At 41.9% G+C, this 18,607-nt stretch overlaps 1 protein-coding gene and 1 pseudogene across 1 annotated transcript in view; both read left to right on the top strand.

Moving 5' to 3' along the window:
• Positions 1–18,607, top strand: part of IL1RAPL2 (interleukin 1 receptor accessory protein like 2) — a 789,386-nt gene that overhangs the window by 11,985 nt on the left and 758,794 nt on the right. The window lies entirely within an intron of this gene.
• Positions 7,271–16,775, top strand: LOC119523252 (annotated as a pseudogene).

Below are 18,607 nucleotides of genomic sequence, written 5' to 3'. Positions count from 1 at the left end.
AAGGTGGGGGAAGAGTTGTTCCAGTGCTCTGTGATGAAGAAGTGGGAGTATTTTTGTTTTACGATCAATGATTTTGCTGGCCTGGCACTAGGGGACTCTTCCTAAGGAATGATTCCCTAACTCTGTGAGCCAGCTATATGAGCTGAGCTGAGATTTCCAGGAGATAAATATTTTTACCTTTATTCGGTCAGTTTTATTTTGTCTTCTTCAGACCTGCTTTTTGTGGACTTGCTCCAGTTGCAACACTACACTCTTGGACTGTCGCTGATAATGGCAAAGAACCTGGTTGATTTAGTTCATTCAATCAGTCCACTAGTCATTCACTTTAACAGGTGACTGAGAAAAACAATTCTGTGGAAACAGCTTTGGGAGGACTGCAGAGCTGAGGGAGCATGCACCACTCCCCATATACTCACACCAACGTAGCACTTTCCAGAACAGCCTCTCCTGCAAGTAGAATTGGGGCAGCTTCATCACAGAACTGTAAAGCTGGGGAAGTGTGTCTTCAGAGAAAAAATGGACTTTGCAATCAGAGACACTGTTTTGTCACTTTATTATTATTGTTGTTATTGTTATTATTAGAACCATTAATTTATAGTGTTTACTAGGCACACAGATCTATGTTGAGTGCTTTATATAATTTACATTTCATTCTCTAATGACCCTTGAGAAAGGTTCTAGTATAATCTCCATTTTATTGATGGCAAAACTGAGACACCGAGAGGTTATTCTACTTGCCCAAAGTCATACAACCACAATCAGTAGCAGATCCTGAATTCAAACATATGTATGTCTGATTTCAATTCCAAAATTCTTAATATTTTCCTTCTTCTGTCATGTAATTTAATCCCTGACTTTCCCAAACAGTGTGCCACAGATAGGTTACAAGGATGCCACGACATTGATCCCTCAGCCCTTGAAATAGCCAATGAGGCCTGGGATGGCCAGTCACTTTAGGCTGCTAGGAGCCTTGTCATTTTACCCCAATATGCCCACATATTTTATAATTTTTATCATTTTCTATGTGTATAATGATGTGAAAAAGTTTGGAAAGCACAATTTAACTTCTGTGTTTTCAGTGTCCTCATCTAAAATGTGGGTCTAATCATATTTAATTGCTAGGGCTTGTTGAGGATTAAATGAGATAATGTGTATAATGCACAATATCTTACACATGGTAACAACTTAATAAAAGTTCCCTCCAGGTTTCCTTCCTCTATCTTTAAAGCAACAACTTTGTCCATTTTACAGATAAGGAAATTGGAGAAAGCCCAGATATTCTCATATCTTGTGTTCTTTCAACTGTATTATGTAACCTTTATGCCAGTCTGTAGCAGATGACATGACTTACTAGAAGCCAGGGAGGATCTAAGGGCCAACTACCGCTTCCTTTTCCCCTTCTTTTATTGCCACCCAATTAAAAATATCCATCAAGGGTCCCATTTCCTCAGCAGATTTGTGCTGGGTGATGATAGAGTATAATGGGTTAATCACCCAAAGGAATCCATGCTAATATATAATAATAATATTCCTGCTAAGAGGTTTGTCATTTCTCCTAGGAAACAAGATATCTTAATTCAATAAAAATGCATGATTTCTGAATGCCCTAAAAGGTAACACAAAGGAGGTAAACCCACATAAACTCCTTTGATCAGGAAGCCTTTCAGTATCTCTCAAACCGAACAAGTGGATGACAGGGTGGGGATGAGGGTAAGGGTTCTGCTTGTTCACGTATAAATTGAGCTGGTCCATGGGCACAGTCAGGAAGAGCAATAGGCTTTGTACTCTGCAGCTTTGAAGGCCGGCAGACACTGATGAGGTGTCCACTTCAGGCTCTCACTTGTCCCCTTTTCCAGCCACCTTATAATATTGGGATTGATGTCACAAAAGACAACAAGTATGTTATCATAGCTTCTGCCTTGTTACAAAAAGCTTCCACCCAGCTTGCTAATAATGACACCATGCAAAAAGATGTAAAACAAAGGGAGAGAGTCTTTTGAATCACTGGTATTTTTCAGCTGGAAAGCAGGTGCAAATATCATAATAGGAAAAAATTTACTAGGGAGTATATTAAATATTTTTAACATCTTGAGAATTTATCAGGATAATGAGTTAAACCATGGTTGCCAATGTTAATGGAAGTATTGCTACCAATATGACACATTATTTTCAATAACATAAAATTATCATTTTATGTTTAACCCCAGCTTGCCACCCCCAAGCTGTCAGAACAACAATTATGACTGAGAGAATAGTCAGAAAAACAACACAGCCAGAATGGCCAGGGAATAGGAACAAACAGCTAGATAACCAGTTAACTGCCAGAGGGACCAGGGAACGAGCCACTGGGGTGAACGATCATTCAGAGGGAAATAGTTCTTGGGGTTGAAAAATTGTCAGGAGGACCAAGGAACAGTTGCAGACTGTGGGGAAAGATCCTGAAAACACCTAGAGATTTCAGAGGGATCTGGGACTTAGCAGAGATACAAAATAGCCAGGATCTCATCACTTACCAAACAGCTTCAGACACTCTGATAGATCCCCAAAAAACTAGATTGCTGCATGCTCTGGTCAGTTACATTCAAGCACTTTGATTGTGCACTTTGAGAAGCACATTATGCCTGTGGGGGTGAGGGTCAGATGTCACTTTTGATGATCCAGCCAGCAGCCTCTGTTCACCCCAGGGCAGAGACGGAATGTCCATGCAGTCAGTCCTGGGAACACTGATGCTTCAGGGTGAAAACAAAACAGGTTACATGTGGCCATTCTGGGGGTCGTGGTATGTCCTCAGCACACAAACAGCCCCATTAGTATCTGAGGGGTGTGGTGGTGCTGCAGGAAAGCCACATTCCCAGCAGTATCCCCAGACTGAAAGCCTATCTCAGACAGCCCCTGTATGGGCAGGTAACCTGTGGTTGGTGAGGGCCCCAAGGTAGGGTGTGGCGGTTCCTGGGTACAAGTGCTTACTGCTAGGTCTGGGCCCTGGGACCCTCCCCCATCTCCCTGTTTTGCAAAACCAGGCTGCAGATCAGACTATGCCTCACGTTGCTGCCCCCTCCCTTTCCCCATTTTTGCACCACTTTCTTTGTTCTCGCCCATCACTGCCCCCACCTCCCTTTCCCTCACAAATTTATTCCCTCCCTCACCTCTCCTGTTCAAATGCACAAACCAGGCATTGCCAAAGTTACAAGATAAACTATGTGTAACCCCCTATTGGCCAAAGTTCACGTATAAAGTTCACCATGTAACCTCCTGGTTGGCAAAAGGCCCTATAAAAGAAATCCCACCACCCGACTGCGTGCTTTCCCCTCCAAGCAGCCTTTCTGCCAGCGGGGGCCGCCCTGAGGCTTCTCTCAAATAAAACTTTTCTTAGATACTTGCCCATTTGGCCTCATTGCCTGTCTTTCAAACCAAAGTACCTTACATTTACTATTGACAATGAGTTCAGGCATGACTTAGAGTCAAAAGTAGTAACTGTCAGGGAGTGACATATGTAGGAACTTGAAGACAGAGTTGAGTTTGGGGACTTTTTCTAGTGTCTCTTTCCATTTGAGAATTTGTCACAATTAGGCAAGGAGTAGGGTAAATGACCCAAGAAGAGCCTAGGCTTCAGAAGTGTTTGGATGAAGCCCTGCTCCTTTAAAAAAATTAATTGGAAGTGAGGTTCAGAGAAAGTCAGACACTGGCAGAAGTCACACAGCTTTAGGCAAGGCACAGCCAGAGACTGGGGCCTAGGTCTGGAGTCCCCATTTAGAAAGACAACAGGCATAGTGAGAGGGTAGTACTTACTCTGGAGATAATAAGTTAATATTTCATTAGGAATTTGTTGAGCCAGTAGAACCAGGACCAAAGTGACAGAAGGATTTAAAGGATAAAGCTGAGCCTTGGTAGAGGGTCTAATACCCTCTTTCAAGCCCTACCACTTCTAGAAAAAAGGGTGTCCAAACCTCCCTGGAATTCACCCTTTTGACCACAGAATTAAAACAGAATGTCCCCATTTGACCATGGGTACCAGGTATCTTAGAGGGCAGACCAAACACACAGCAGACATCCCCACATTGTCACAGAGCCCTGGGGCAGAACCTGTCACAGAGACTCCTGGGGCCTACAGTGGGAGGAAGCTCCTGGGGGTCTCTGAAGTCATCCACACCTGACATGCACTATGAGGTGTGCAGATTGATGCAGAAGAGACACGTATCACTTAAGATGGTTACATAGAACAGTACTGAAGAAATAAGGAAGATGGTGGGGTTCATGGTTCATGGCAAAGACAATATGCTCCCCCCATGCCAACTTGCTCTCCATCCTCCCCTTGCCCCCCCCCCCCCCCAGCCTGATGCAGCAGAGAAGAAGGGCTAGGCTTATATTTTGGGGGCAGTCTCTTGCCTCTGTCTTATATATGTGGGTGTCTGTGGGGGAAGGTGAGTTAGCCTCCATCATATGGCAGGGCCATATCCTGAAACATTGGTCCTGATGTGCCCATCTGTTCCAATGCAGGCTGAAAGTGCTAAGTAAAATAGGAAAAATAGTAGAAAACTTTGTGTATATGATTGTGTCCTGGGGAGACTGAATTAAGCACATTCCTTCTAATCTCTGCCCCAGCTCACTTGGCCTGCTTATCTGATTATATCTACCTGGAAAATACAGACCCAGAAGAGTGGAGGCTGGTGCTGGGAGAACAAAGAAATCCTTTCTCTGGCCGTTTCCACCCCCCAGGGGATTCATGCCTCAGGAAATCTTTTTAGAGGGTTCACCATGTGATAGAGTCAAATCCCAGTTCTCTCTGAATCCAGCCCTCTTCTCTGGCTTAGAGTTCATGGCTGTGTGGGGGGAGAGAAGGAACAGTTTGGCGTGAAAAGGAATAGTACAAGGAAGTGTGGATAGTGGGTTAAAGAGAGAGGGAAGGAGTGAATGAGCGGTTGAGAGGAAGAGGAGGCAAGATTTTCAGTGGTGTGTGGGGTTGTCAGCCAGGGTATTTTTTTCTGGTAAATTTTACTGAAGCATACTATTGGGGAAGACTCTCCTTCATGGGTCCCTCATGCTTCTATACATTTTGCTGAGTATGCCAAGAATGCAAGACCCTGACCGCTCTTTACCTGGGCCATTTCTCAGGGTTGTCATTGTAGTGAGCACACTTGAAGAATGAGGCCATGTCTCCCTCCAGGACAAAGAGCATGCTTGTTTACTTCTTGCTACAAAATGGTGGATTCCTCAAGCTCAGTGTTCCTTGACTCTGATGTAAACTCGCAATGTGTACAACATCTACCTTGGCCGCTCTGTGTTGTTCCCTGTGAGGCTTGGGATGGGGGAAAGCTGAGGCAAATATGCTGATTGTCATGCTGTGTGCCATGCCATGAGGAGTAAAATCCCTTGTCTCTGATCCCGAAGTCTTGGGTCATGAAACACTAATAAGCTAACTCAAATTTCAGATCTGGCAATAACATGTGCAGAAAAGTGTGCATATTTTAAGTGTACAGCATGATGGATTTTCTAAAGTGAACATACTTATGTTTATGAAATTCTGATCAAAAAACAGAATATGATCAGCACAGTGGAAGAGCCAGAGTTGATGGTGTTGGGGATCTTAGGGAAAATGATCATCTTAGGAAATGGAACAAGTCGCAGGAACTCTGTAACCAAGTGTGAAACTGACAGCTGGGATCTATGAGGAATCTTGTCACATTTCCCATGGTGCCTCTTAGGTAGGCAGCTGTTCCAGTTTGCTACTGCTGTCGTTATGCAAAATACCAGAAATGGATTGGCTTTTACAAAGGGGGTTTATTTGGCTACAAATTTACAATTCTTTGGCCATAAAAGTGTCCAAACTAAGGCATCAACAAGAGGATACCTTCGCTGAAGAAAGGCTGATGGCATTTGGAATACCTCTGTCAGCTGGGAAGGCATATGGCTGGTGTCTGCTGGTCCTTTGCTCCAAAATGTCTCTGGGCTTCTGTATTCTCTCCTCTCTCTCAGCTCCTGTGCGTCCTTGCTTCTTTCTCCCAGTGTGTTTCTCTCTAAGCATCTGGGGATCCTCTCTTAGCTTCTCCAGGGCAAACTCTGGTCTTCATCTCTTAGCTTAGCATCTCCAGATATCTTTCTGTCTGCATCTCCCAGTATTTCCAAGTGTCAGCAAGCATCTGGGTCCCTGGCTTAGCATATCCTGGGGCGTTTTTTTCTTTCTGCTCTCTGTGTGATCTCCCTTTAAAGGACTCCAGTAAACTAATCAACACATGCCCTGAATGGATGGGGTCAAATCTCCATGGAAACAGTCAAGAGGTCACACCCTAATCAAAAAGATTAATAACTCTGCCCCCACAAGATTGCATTGAAGAACATGGCTTTTTGAGGGACATAATGTCTCCAAACTGGCACAGCAGCTTAAGTCCATGGCATGGGAACATCCATTGATAGGCACCATGTTTCCTTGGCTTTGGAGCTGGAGGTCAGGCAGGGGAGGCAGGGCAGCATCTGTGGGTGGAGAGGGACACAGCACTGTCCAGCTCCCTTCTCCTCCCACCTCTTGTCATTCTCCTCCATCCTGAAAAGAGAAGAGCCACAGGGGCCTGAGGAGAGGCAGGTGCCCAGTGACAGTTGGGGCTTGGAGTGGCAGGGAGCAATCCCTGAGGCTGTTGGAACACTTTGGAGGGGGGCACAGTCACAGAACAGTGACATGCTTTCCAGAAGGTCCTGTCTCTGCTGAGCTTACATAGAAGTACACCATATTGCATTGTGTGAATTGTTTATTTATGAACCTCAGAGACCCTGGAGGGGGGCAGAGACCATACCCCAAGGGTTAGCTCAGTAAGTTTAAATATCCCTGGACAAGGAGGACACCCTGGGGTCTGCTACCCTGAACACAGGAGGGTCAGGATGCCCTGGGATGGGGATAGAATCAACTGTGGTTGACCAGTCCTGGGGGAATAATTAGAGGAAACTCAGTGTACAAAATACCTCTGAGGCATGTGTGGAAGACCTAAGAGCAAAGGGTTGGAGCAGGGAAAAGGAGACAAGGGTGAGGGGCTGGGTATGAGAGGCCTGATCCATGAGGGATCCTCTGTAGAAAACACTACCTTATGGAAAAATATTCATCTTCCTGGATGGCAAGGAAAAGAACTGGATGTGTGGGGCCTCCTTAGGGCCCTGATAGCCTGTGATGGGAATAGGGGATTGAAAAGTTGTATTTGTTTTCTATTACTGCTACAAAAAGTTACCACAAGATTGCAGAAGTAGGAGAATTTTCTGTTTCTCAGCCCCAACTTCTTTTCTGACTATGGAGAATGCAAAAGGCAAGGAATGGAACTCCACAGAAAAGTCAGGGGAAGAATGCGTGACTCTCAAATTTGAACCTGTGTCAGCAGAAACAAAGAGGAACAGTGGTCTTCCAGCGAACCAAGCACATCAGGTTTACCAAGAACCTCAGTTAAGGGCAGCAAACGAAACAAGTCCATGAAAGATGACAAAGCTTTCTGTTCACAAGAGAATGCACCAAGCAACCACAGCCCCAAACTTCGGAAGAAGATAGCAATCCCTCCGTTACCATCTAAACTGCCACCCGTCAACCTGTTTCACTGAGACTTCCTGTGGGCCTGGTGCCATCAATTAAAGCTGGGCACCAAAGGCTGGAAATTAGAGGCATATAAATGACTCTGTGAACATGCTTACCCAAACCAAAAAGATTTTCCTCACACAGTGAAGGAGACCAAGATCCTGACACAGTCTCAAAGAAAACCAATGGGGGAAATGCCTCTGGAAAATTCTGAGAAAAGGAAGATGTCTTCTAAGAGCACTGACCCTCCAGAAGTGGCTCCTCCCCCTGAGGAGGGAGTATCTGCCCTTGAAGAATCTTGTCTTCTTGAGAGAGTGAATACAGTTGTGGTGATGACTTCCGCTCAGGAGGCTGTGATGGCCTCCTGGACGAGAATTGCAGCCAGGGCCAGCAGGATGGAGGCAGGGGAATCACCACAGGACACCTACATGGAAGAAGTCTCCCTGAAAACACAGATGGTTGGGTTCACCTGCAATTCCATGCTGCACAAGCCTGGGTTCCTGAAAAACAAGGGAGAGTGAGTGCACTCTTCTTGTTACCTGCCTGCAATTTTCCATCCTCACACCTGGAGGACAATATGTTGTGCCCCAAATGTGTTCAGAGGTAACTAACCTGTGCTTTTCTGAAAACTAAAAGTGGGTATCTGAGTTTTAGTTGGGGGAGACGGGAGATACAGATTAATTTTAATCAGCATTATTACAAGCTGCCAGGAAAGAGTTTCAAGAAAATTAGTACCCATGTAAGTTTATCTCCGGGGAAAAGAGCATTTACATGTTGAGGCTTAATGCTTCTAACTGGAGACACATAATTCTGGAAAAACAAATATTGTAGGCTTACCATATTCCAAGTATATGCACTACACAGAAATCATGCTTAAGAAAAAAAAACATTCCTTTAAGAAGCCTACAATCTAATGGGGATGACTAGCATATAAGCAGCTTTAATACTGTGATTGCTGGTGCTGTAACAGAATATGCGGTAGATGTTGAGAGATTATAAAAACAATACCTAACTCAGTTTCTTTGCTTTAGAAGTGGTTACGGAACCTAAACTAAAGGAAGAATTGACTAGTTGGAAATGAGGGATAAGGCCATTTTTCATTATAGGGAACAGCACCACAGCCGTGAAAGAACTTAGGACAACATAGAAATTGCAAGCTCAGTGTGACAGAATATGGTGGTATATGATTGGAAAATAAATCTTTTTTTTTTTTTTCATTTATAAAATAGGCATAATGATACCTATATGAAGTCATTGTCAAAACTAAATCAGTTAATATATGTAAAGTTCTTAACTGTGTATGGCACACAGTTAGCATTCAAAAAATTTATGGTTATTATTGCAATGAGCAAAGTCGTAAAGATGGAAATATACAGTGTATGCAAAAAAAAAAAAAAAAAAACAACCAATGTCACGGCCCAAGTGGGCCTGTGCTGCTGAGAGACCAAAAACGAACTGAGTATGTTCAGAGGCATGAACTTTTTATTCGGGGCTTACTTACAAGGGAAAATGGAAGTTGGTCACATTGCCTGGATTCAGGAGCTTCTCTGAATGGATTCGAGAGCTGCTCTGAATGGCGGCAGGTTCAGAGCTCAATGTAAAGATACTCTGCCCTTGAGGGGTGGGGGGCTGAACAAACTGGTTATAAGGGCTCAACATTCTAATGGGTATGAGAGCATAAGGTGGGAGCCGGGGAGTTTTGTGACGTAGGAAGGGATCGATTGTAATCAACAGGGAGGAGGGGAGGATTATAGATTATCTTGTATCTCAGGGAGTTTCAGGGAGGTACAGGATCAATTAGAAAGGTCCTATGGGGAAAATGTTTTGCCTAGGTTTAAAGTGCTGAGCACCTTCTCGAGGTGCTAAAGGAATCTGGCTGCTGGGTAGTTTTTGTGTGTGTGTGTGTGTTTTATCTAAATATTGATATGGACAAGATTTCTTAGGAACAGTAGGATTTGGCTTTGGGGTGAAGACAGAACCTTGAGGAACAATGATATTTTAGGGGAACAAGGTCTTAATGAAAAGCCTCCAGTGAAATGCAATACCAAGAAAAGGGCACTTCCATGATTGCAATTAATGGTGGAAAAAGTCCAGAGTCAACTCTATGTTGCTGAGTCAACCGCTGAGCCCTGGACCTCATCAGGCCCTCCGTGTTCCCTGCTTACAGGGAACACAAACTGGTGTGTTGCAGATTTTACCCTCAGGCCCCAACAGTGCCTGCTCCTGTGTGGGTTGGGACATAGGAGACTCTTATGTTTAAAAATGGAAAAAAAGACACTTTGCAACTTACTATTCATTCCAGTTTAATAAGGTGAAAAAGTTGTCTGTACTTCCAAATATCTACCTCTTGAAATAGAATTGACTAAAACAGCTCTTTGAAGTGGGATGTTCTTCAGCTGAGCATTGTGGAGTTGAGTGAAGAGATAACAGAAATTTCCTCCTGTACTGGACTTCCAGCCTCAGAATACTGACTCCTTTGGAAACTGCTCCTTTTTAATTGTAAATATAGTGACTTCAAACTGTTGACTGTTTTAAGCTGACAGGGATAGCTGTTATTGCCCCCTGCTCTGCCAAAAACATGATTCTTAATATACAAAACAACATTTTTCAAAAAAGTTATTCTTTAAGCTTCTGTGATTTGGCTCTGGGATCAAGACAGTGTCTCCAGTCTTTATATAATGAATTAGAAATTTATATATAAAATAATTCATTACCCATTGTATATTGTGGGCCATAGTCTTTGCATGTGAATTATTGTTAATGTTATTAGCTCCAAGAAGTATCAAGGCAAAAAGCATGCTTTTTTTTTAAGGATTCATTTTTAATTGTATACATACTAAGTTTATTGTCACGTGAATTTTGGAAAGCTTTTCATTTGTCCTGTGATTTTTATATGGCAGTTTCCATGTTTTATTATGAGTTAGGGAGGTTTATTTTTATTTTACACCAATGAAGATATAAAAGTAATGCAGTGGGAGAAGTGGTAGAGTTGGGAACTTTGTAGCCATTATTTTATTTTATTTTATTTTTTTTCCTGAAAATCTTTTACATTTCATGTTTTATTTTAGGTTTGCATTTTCAGTCTTTAAAAGAGGTTTAGTCTATGATTAAAAACTTGCTCCAACATTTTGGTATATTGCCTGGTCTAATTTTATGAATATTATGGCATAATAGACAAGTGAATTTTACTTGGGGCACAAATTAGGAACCTTATTTATATATTATAAAATTATCATCCATATCAACATATTAAATTTTTTTTGGTTTCTTATTTTTTTTTAATTCATTTTATTGAGATATAGTCACATACCATGCAGTTATACAAAACAAATCGTACATTCGATTGTTCACAGTACCATTACATAGTTTTGCATTCATCACCAAAATCAATCCCTGATACCTTCATTACCACACACACAAAAATAACAAGAATAATAATTAAAGTGAAAAAGAGCAATTAAAGTAAAAAAGAACATTGGGTGCCTTTGTTTGTTTGTTTTTTTCCTTCTCCCATTTTTCTACTCATCCATCCATAAACTAGACAAAGGGGAGTGTGGTCCATATGGCTTTCCCAATCACATTGTCACCCTCATAAGCTACATTTTTATACAATCGTCTTCAAGATTCGTGGGTTCTGGGTTGTAGTTTGATAGTTTCAGGTATTTACTGCTAGCTACTCCAATTCAGTAGAACCTAAAAAGGGTTGTCTGTATTGTGCGTAAGAGTGCCCACCAGAGTGACCTCTCGGCTCCTTTTGGAATCTCTCTTCCACTGAAGCTTATTTCATTTCCTTTCACATCCCCCTTTTGGTCAAGAAGATGTTCTCCGTCCCACGATGCCGGGTCTAGATTCCTCCCCGGGAGTCATATTCCACGTTGCCAGGGAGATTCACTCCCCTGGGTGTAGCCATTATTTTATAGGCTGGTTTGGGCAAGAAGCCTCAATAAATATTAAAGCCGGAGAGAAAAGTTTGTTGAGGGGCAGGATATTTACAATTTCAACTCTGAATCCTCACAAATTGCCCATTAGCCATCAGAGGAAACAGAAATGCAGCAGCCAGCAAGGAGGTTAAGGGGGCTGATACGACCTGAATCTGAGTACCACCACTTAACCAGGCTGTCAGGAGGTGCAATTTACCAAACTTTTCTACGCCTAAATTTCCCCATTTGTAAAAAAGATACACAGGCAGTATCTCAGGGTGGATGTGAGGACTAAATGAATCAAAACCCAACTGAATCACATCTCAGTTTTTGCATCTATACAATGTGGCTAATTTCAATACCCACTTTAGAGGGTTTTTGTGAGGATGAATAGTTACTTTATGTGAAATAGTACTGTGTATGGTACATAATATGTTCTTTAAATATTATCAGTATTACCTGGCACATAGTGAGGACTCTACAGATGTTAATGTGGTATAAAAAGAGAAAATGTGTGTGTGTGTCTAGGTGTGAAATCTCGAAATATTAAATCATTATGGATCAAAAAAAAAGTTACCGGAAACAATGATTTGAAACAGCTTGATTACTAGCTCACAGTCCTATAGGTCAGAAGTTTGGGAGGGCTCACCTGAATTTTTTGCTTAGGGTCTCTCAAGGCCAAAGTCAAGATGTTAGCCAGGCTGGACTCTTATCTAAAGGCACTGGGGAAGGATCCCCTTCCAGAGTCATTCAGGTTGTTGGCAGAATCCAGTTCCTGATGGCTGTAAGGCTGAGGTCCCCATTCCCTTGCTGCATTTCAGCCAGGGTCTGTTCTCTGTTACTAGAGGTTGTCTGCATTCCTTCTCAAGTGGCCCTCTCCACCTTCAAAGCCAGCAAATCATGCATCCAGTCTTTCTCATGCTTCAAATCTCTCTGACTTCCCCTTCTGCCACAGCTGGGAAAAGGTCTCTGCTTTTAAAGGCCCATATGATTAGGTCAGACACACCAGTATACAGTAATCTCTCTACATAACATAACATATTCACAAGAGTGAATATCTCATCATATTCACAGGTTCTGGGGATGAGGGCAGGGCATCTTTAGGGTAACATTTTAGAAATTCTGCCTATCCCAAGAGTGCTTATGGCGAAGGAGGGGCAGGTACTCTGTATTTCACTAACAGCTGTTGTACTCCAAAGATTTGTCCTATAACCTTTCTAAGCCAACTCAGCAGGTAAAGTCACTGCCCTCCCCCCTATGTGGGTCATGACTCCCAGGGGATGAGCCCAGACCTGGCATCAAGGGATTGAGAAAGACTTCTTGACCAAAAGGGGGAAGAGAAATGAAACAAAATAAAATTTCAGTGGCTGAGAGATTTCAAATAGAGTTGAGAGGTCATTCTGGAGATTATTCTTATGCATTACAGAGATATCCGTTTTTAGTCTTTAGTGTATTGGAATAGCTAGAAGGAAATATCTGAAACTGTTGAACTGCAACCCAGTAGCCTTGATTCTTGAAGATGTAGCTTACATGGTGTGACTGTGCGATTTTGAAAACCTTGTGGCTCACATTCCCTTTAGCCAGCATATGGACAGATGAGTAGAAAAATGGGAACAAAAATTAAATGAATAATAAGGGAGATGGGGGGGATGGGATGTTTTGGGTGTTCTTTACTTATATTGTTATTCTTGTTTTTATTTTTATTTTTTGGAGTAATAGAAATGTTCAAAAATTGATTGTGGTGATGAATGCACAACTATATGATGGTACTGTGAACAACTGATTATATACACTGTGGATGATTGTAGGGTATGAGAATATATCTCAATAAAACTGAATTAAAAAAAAAACAACAACAGTGTGCAGAAGCTCCACTCCCCACCCAGCCATTACTTGCTTCTCAGGAATTTCGTGGTGAGATTTATAAGGTAGGGACTTCTCTGGTGTCTCCCCAAACTCACCCATGTCTGAGTCAGAGTAAATGACCTAGAGATATGACAGGTAACAACGGCAGGCTTGCTCAGGAGTGGTCATGAACAGGGGTCAAAGGCAAAGCAGAGGCCAGCAAGAAAATGGGGTCCCTGGCACCTACCTCTTGTCTTCCAGGGACCTGGGGACAGGGAAGGGAGGTGGTCAGGCCTCCATGACCTGGTGGGGGAAATGGGCACTGAGTCTGAAGCTCCTTGTCCCAGAGGCCCTACCCCTGGCAGTCTGGGCTGTGTTACACTCATAAGTTCTGCAGGGTGTCTAAGCTCACTGGTGGATAACTAATCATCAACAGAGGGCTGTGGTCTGGCCTGAGCAGGCATTGCCCATGTAAACCACATCCCCTTTGTCCTACCCTCTCTAGTGATCATTCATCCTGCCTTCTATTGGGGTGTGGACCGGTGTTGGGGGAGTGTATCTAGGATTCTAGTTACTTCTGAAAGGGACTTCCAACCAATCCTTTTTCAAAGCTTCATCTTAATTCCCCCCTTGCTTCTAGAGGGAACTGCTGCTTCCAGTTCCTTCCTATGAGGTGCTGACAAATCTCAAGCACATTAACAAATCTCCCCTGTTCCTTCTCTCAATTCCTCACTCACCCTCCCGTCAACATCATTCATCCCTTCTTTCCCCCAGGGAATGGAGACTCACTCCATACCCTGGGCAGTCTTCCAAGCCATATTGATGGAGCTGGACTTTATCCAAATGTATATTAGACACATTCAGGCTGAAAGCTTTGCATCACTGTGTGATGTCGAATACTTGCTGCATAAACAGCCATAAACAACAAGCTGTTGACATGACATGTCTTCCTTTCGGCAGGGAAGGCAGGGCAGGGCAGGAAGATAAAGGTGGACAGGGTGGTATAATGGCTGGACAGAGACAAGAGCAATTGTCATTCACTTTCTCAGCACGAGCAAACAGTGTCTTTGCCTTTTCCCTTTTTAAATTTGCTTACCCTTTTTACCTGGGCTACTAGGAAGCTAAGAGCCATACTGAAAGATTAATGCATCTTTAAGAAGGATTTATTGTGCACCAACACTTTACCAGGTGCTGTTGGCCTGAGCTACTTCATCTGAGCCTCCCAACAACATTAGTACGAAGAGCTTAATCCCTTCCCACTCTGCACACTGGTCACCCCATGCCTGCCTGGATCCCCAATATCAATACCTCCATCATGAACGACTGCCCATGCTTATGACCATTTTATAGATGAAAAAGGGGGATACTCTCATTCTTCAGTGATATATCATTATAATAACATTGTTATAAGTTGGGGAAAATAGTAGTTATCTATGATAATTATTCTTATTAATAACCATGAAGCAGTAGTGGTTAAGACAATAGAACCTGTACTCAAACTGCCCTGGCTTTGGGACCTTGGGTGAAACATTTAGCCTGTGTCTCAGTTTGCTCAAATATAAAATGGGGATAACTCTAATACCCAACTTATAAAGTTATTTTAAAGATTAAGTGAGTCAATAAATATAGAGTGCTTAAAGCAAAGCTTGACAGGAGTCAATAAACTCTATTATTAATATCATTATTACTGTTATGTATCAGGTTCTAATTCATTTAAATCTGATAAAAACCCTGTAAGATGTGAATTTCCTTCTAGTTTACAAGAAACCCTCATTCCTAACAGTAGCATTAATTGCGATTATAGTGTTAACATAAATGCAATATGTTAACATTCATTAAATGAATAATATCATTGATGCCTGATAATTATGTCCATTTTACAGATGCATGCCAAGATTCTCAGGAGTGGTATTAATTATGATTATAATAGTAACATAATGTAAATTAATGATATCCAAAATCATCCTCATTTCACAGACAGGAACAGGTAACACCATTATTCTTACATTGGTATTCATTATGAGGCTAGATGCTAAAAGAACAGTAATAATAATATTAGCTATGTGATATAATTATGCCATTTCCCAGAGGGGGAAAAACTACACCAGCATTAACAGAAGTGGTAATTACTATAGTTTTTTTTTTTAATATTATAATAATGAAAATAACTGCATTTGCTTTACCTCAGTTATTCTGATGCTGAGGAGATAAAAAGGTAACACCAGGGTTTCTTAGCATTATAGAATTAATTTATTATTAATTAAATATGTTAGTAAATTATTAAAACTGTGTTACACTTAAATATTTGTAGATAATATGATTATGTGTACATAAAAGTTAATAATACAAGTAATTATAATAGTGACTAATTTTATAATCATTTAATTATGACCTTAATTATAATAATTAATGTAAAAGTAAATAATTAACAATAATGTAAGTACAAATAATAGTAATGGATGTACAGTAATTATCCCCATTTAACAAAAGGTAAAGCATAACACAAGCCTTCTTTGTGGTGCTGTTAACTAATAACATACTATTCATATAACTACAAATAATAATATTAAGTTTACATTATAATTATGCCCTTTTCACTGCAGGGACCATCAGTATACCTGAACACAGTGACATACATTAATTCTATAATATTAACCTAAATGCACATCGTAACATTATCGAATGTTCTCTGACCATACCCATTTCCCACAGGGGAAAAAGCAAGTGTAGCATCCTGGGTAGTGACACTATGATTACGTCGGTAACACACTACGCAGACACGGGTTATAGCCAGGAAGTGCTCTGAACGTGGCCATTTCCCTGGCAAGTAACACCAGGGTCTGTTCCGCGAAGGCCCGGGCCAGCTCGGCGGCGGTTTGCATCCTTTTGTGCACGGTCTGGACCACATCGGTGTTACCAGTACTTCACACTCGCAGCGTCGCACCTCTCAGTCACCGCTGAGCCCGGGCATCGCAGGCTCCTTCCAGGCCAGCGGGCATCTCGAGGGCCTTACTCCTCCCTCTTCTCGTGGCGCCCCAATGAACCGAGTGCGCTACCTTTTTCTGGTGGTAGCAGAGGATTGGCGCTCAAAGGCGCCAGTGACGTGGCACTTCCTCCTCAAGGGCACGCGGGCCGGCGGATGGTCCCAGGTGCCTCACTACTGCCACCGCTCCCGGCCGCTGGGTCCAGGAGAGCACGCAGGGGTGAGGAGGGGAAGGGAAGGGAGAGAGCGAGGCTGCCACTGGGAGCTGACAGGCGGGAGAAATTGCCCTCCTCCATTACCGCCCCTACTTGCCACCGACCTGGATGAGGCTGGAGTTCACAGTTCCGTGGTGTTGACTGTGTGCATGTTTGGGGCTGGACGTGGATTGGACGTGCTGGGGGCGAGGAGCGAGACAAGGAGGAGAAGGGCTCAGGGTCTCCGAGCTGGTGTTGGAAACGATGGGGGTGGGGCGAGGTTGTGAAGTTACACCTTCCCTTTGCCATGTCAGTCCTGGAATCATTCCAAGAACCAGTAAATGCTCCTCACCCCACCCGACCTGAATAGAGTTATGTAGGAGGATGACAGCCATTGAGCCATGTGGATAGCTGGCAAAACTGTACTGGGCATTGGGCACAGTTGAACAGGTATGGAGACAAGAAGAATCACCCCTGGTTTTATGAGCTATCTGAAGGGCCCTAGCATATAACAATTTGCTCTGACAAATAATAAAAATGTTTACCAGCTAATACAATAGTTCTTGACTCTATCTGGCTCTACTTCCCTTTTTAGGATAGTTACAACTTTATATAATAAATATTTATTTAGATTTATGATATTTGTTTTATATAAGCTATATATTAAGATGAATCATGTTGTCAATATTTGACATTTTTGACTTAGAAAAACAGCAGTTTCATATGATTCAACCTAATATAGTAAATATATACATGTAATTATAAATATATTTAGTTTTTACAATATATTTTATATTATAGATATAAATTTATAATTATATGCAATATAAACACATATAGTATATACATTTATAACATATAAATATGATAATCAACCTGTAAAAATAGAGTAAATATATGTAATTGATAAAATATAAACATGATAAGCAATCTGTAATAATATTGAAACATACTTTATTATATAATACACCAAATATAACAAATATTACAATAAATAATGAAAATGTAATCTAATGTATTACATAAAAGTATTATAATATAATAACTCCTCCACCATCTTGAAGTGAAATATATAGGTGACTTACCTATGCCTCAAATTTGAAAAACAACTTAATGTCCCATCTTTAATATAAAGATGAAATAAAAGAAGTCATTTATATTGAAATAATATGTATTGCCATATATAAAGTCCTGAAAACTAGAGTGAAAGAATTAACAAAATGGTTAGATATATAAGTAATATTAGAAATAGGAGGAGGAGGAGAAAGAGGAGGAAAAACTTATTGAGTGCCATCTGTGTGCCAGGCACTGTTCTAAGCACTTGAAGTTTATTGACATATTTAATCCTCACTGCCCCCTGCCATTCAGAGTAGGCTTCCAATATTTGGTTAGTTCAACAAGAGGGGTATGTGGTAGCTGAATGATCTATTAACCTTGCAAATGGATAGGTTATCTAAGGAAGAAGATAGTCTGAATGGCATTTTGTATGATGCTTATGTGTTCTTATTGTCCCAGAATTTGATTTGAAATAGAGGCGACCAAGTGTAGAGCAGAAGACATGGGCAAATGTATGTGTTTAACAATAGCCTTAGGTCTAGTCCCTGCCCGTGTTAATAACTTTTTTAGCCTTGCTATTTGATGAGTAACAATTGTGTCCCTGTCATGAATCAGAACTTGCCCCATAATAGACCAGAACTCACACAGTACCAGTGGCCTTGTCCTGAAATCTGTGGCAGCACGTAGCTCATAAACAACCAACTTTGGGCAAAAACGCCCTGTAGACTCTGAGGTTTACCCATACCAGGGCTATCTGTGTGTGAGGGGCAGGGTGTAGGTGTATGCAAGCATGCACATGCCTCCAGGTATGCTCTCTTAAACCGTGATTGACTAGAACCCACCTCACAAGTGCCCTCAGTTAATTGGCCTTTATTTCCACCAATCCCCACTCCTGTCTTGTAGGACAAGCTTTTAATCACTAGAAGTTATTTTTTAGAGGTACCTACTGCCTATGCATGTAAGAGCCCCAAAATTGGAAGGAAGAGTGGTCACTTCTGGGTAGGGATTTGAGGTGAGGATGGGACTGCAGGTGGTGGTTAAAGGGAACATTAACTGTATCTGC

This window comes from Choloepus didactylus, chromosome X (genome assembly GCF_015220235.1).
Source record: "Choloepus didactylus isolate mChoDid1 chromosome X, mChoDid1.pri, whole genome shotgun sequence".
Classification (NCBI taxonomy): Eukaryota; Metazoa; Chordata; class Mammalia; order Pilosa; family Megalonychidae; genus Choloepus; species Choloepus didactylus.
This window is presented reverse-complemented; position numbering and strand designations above follow the sequence as displayed.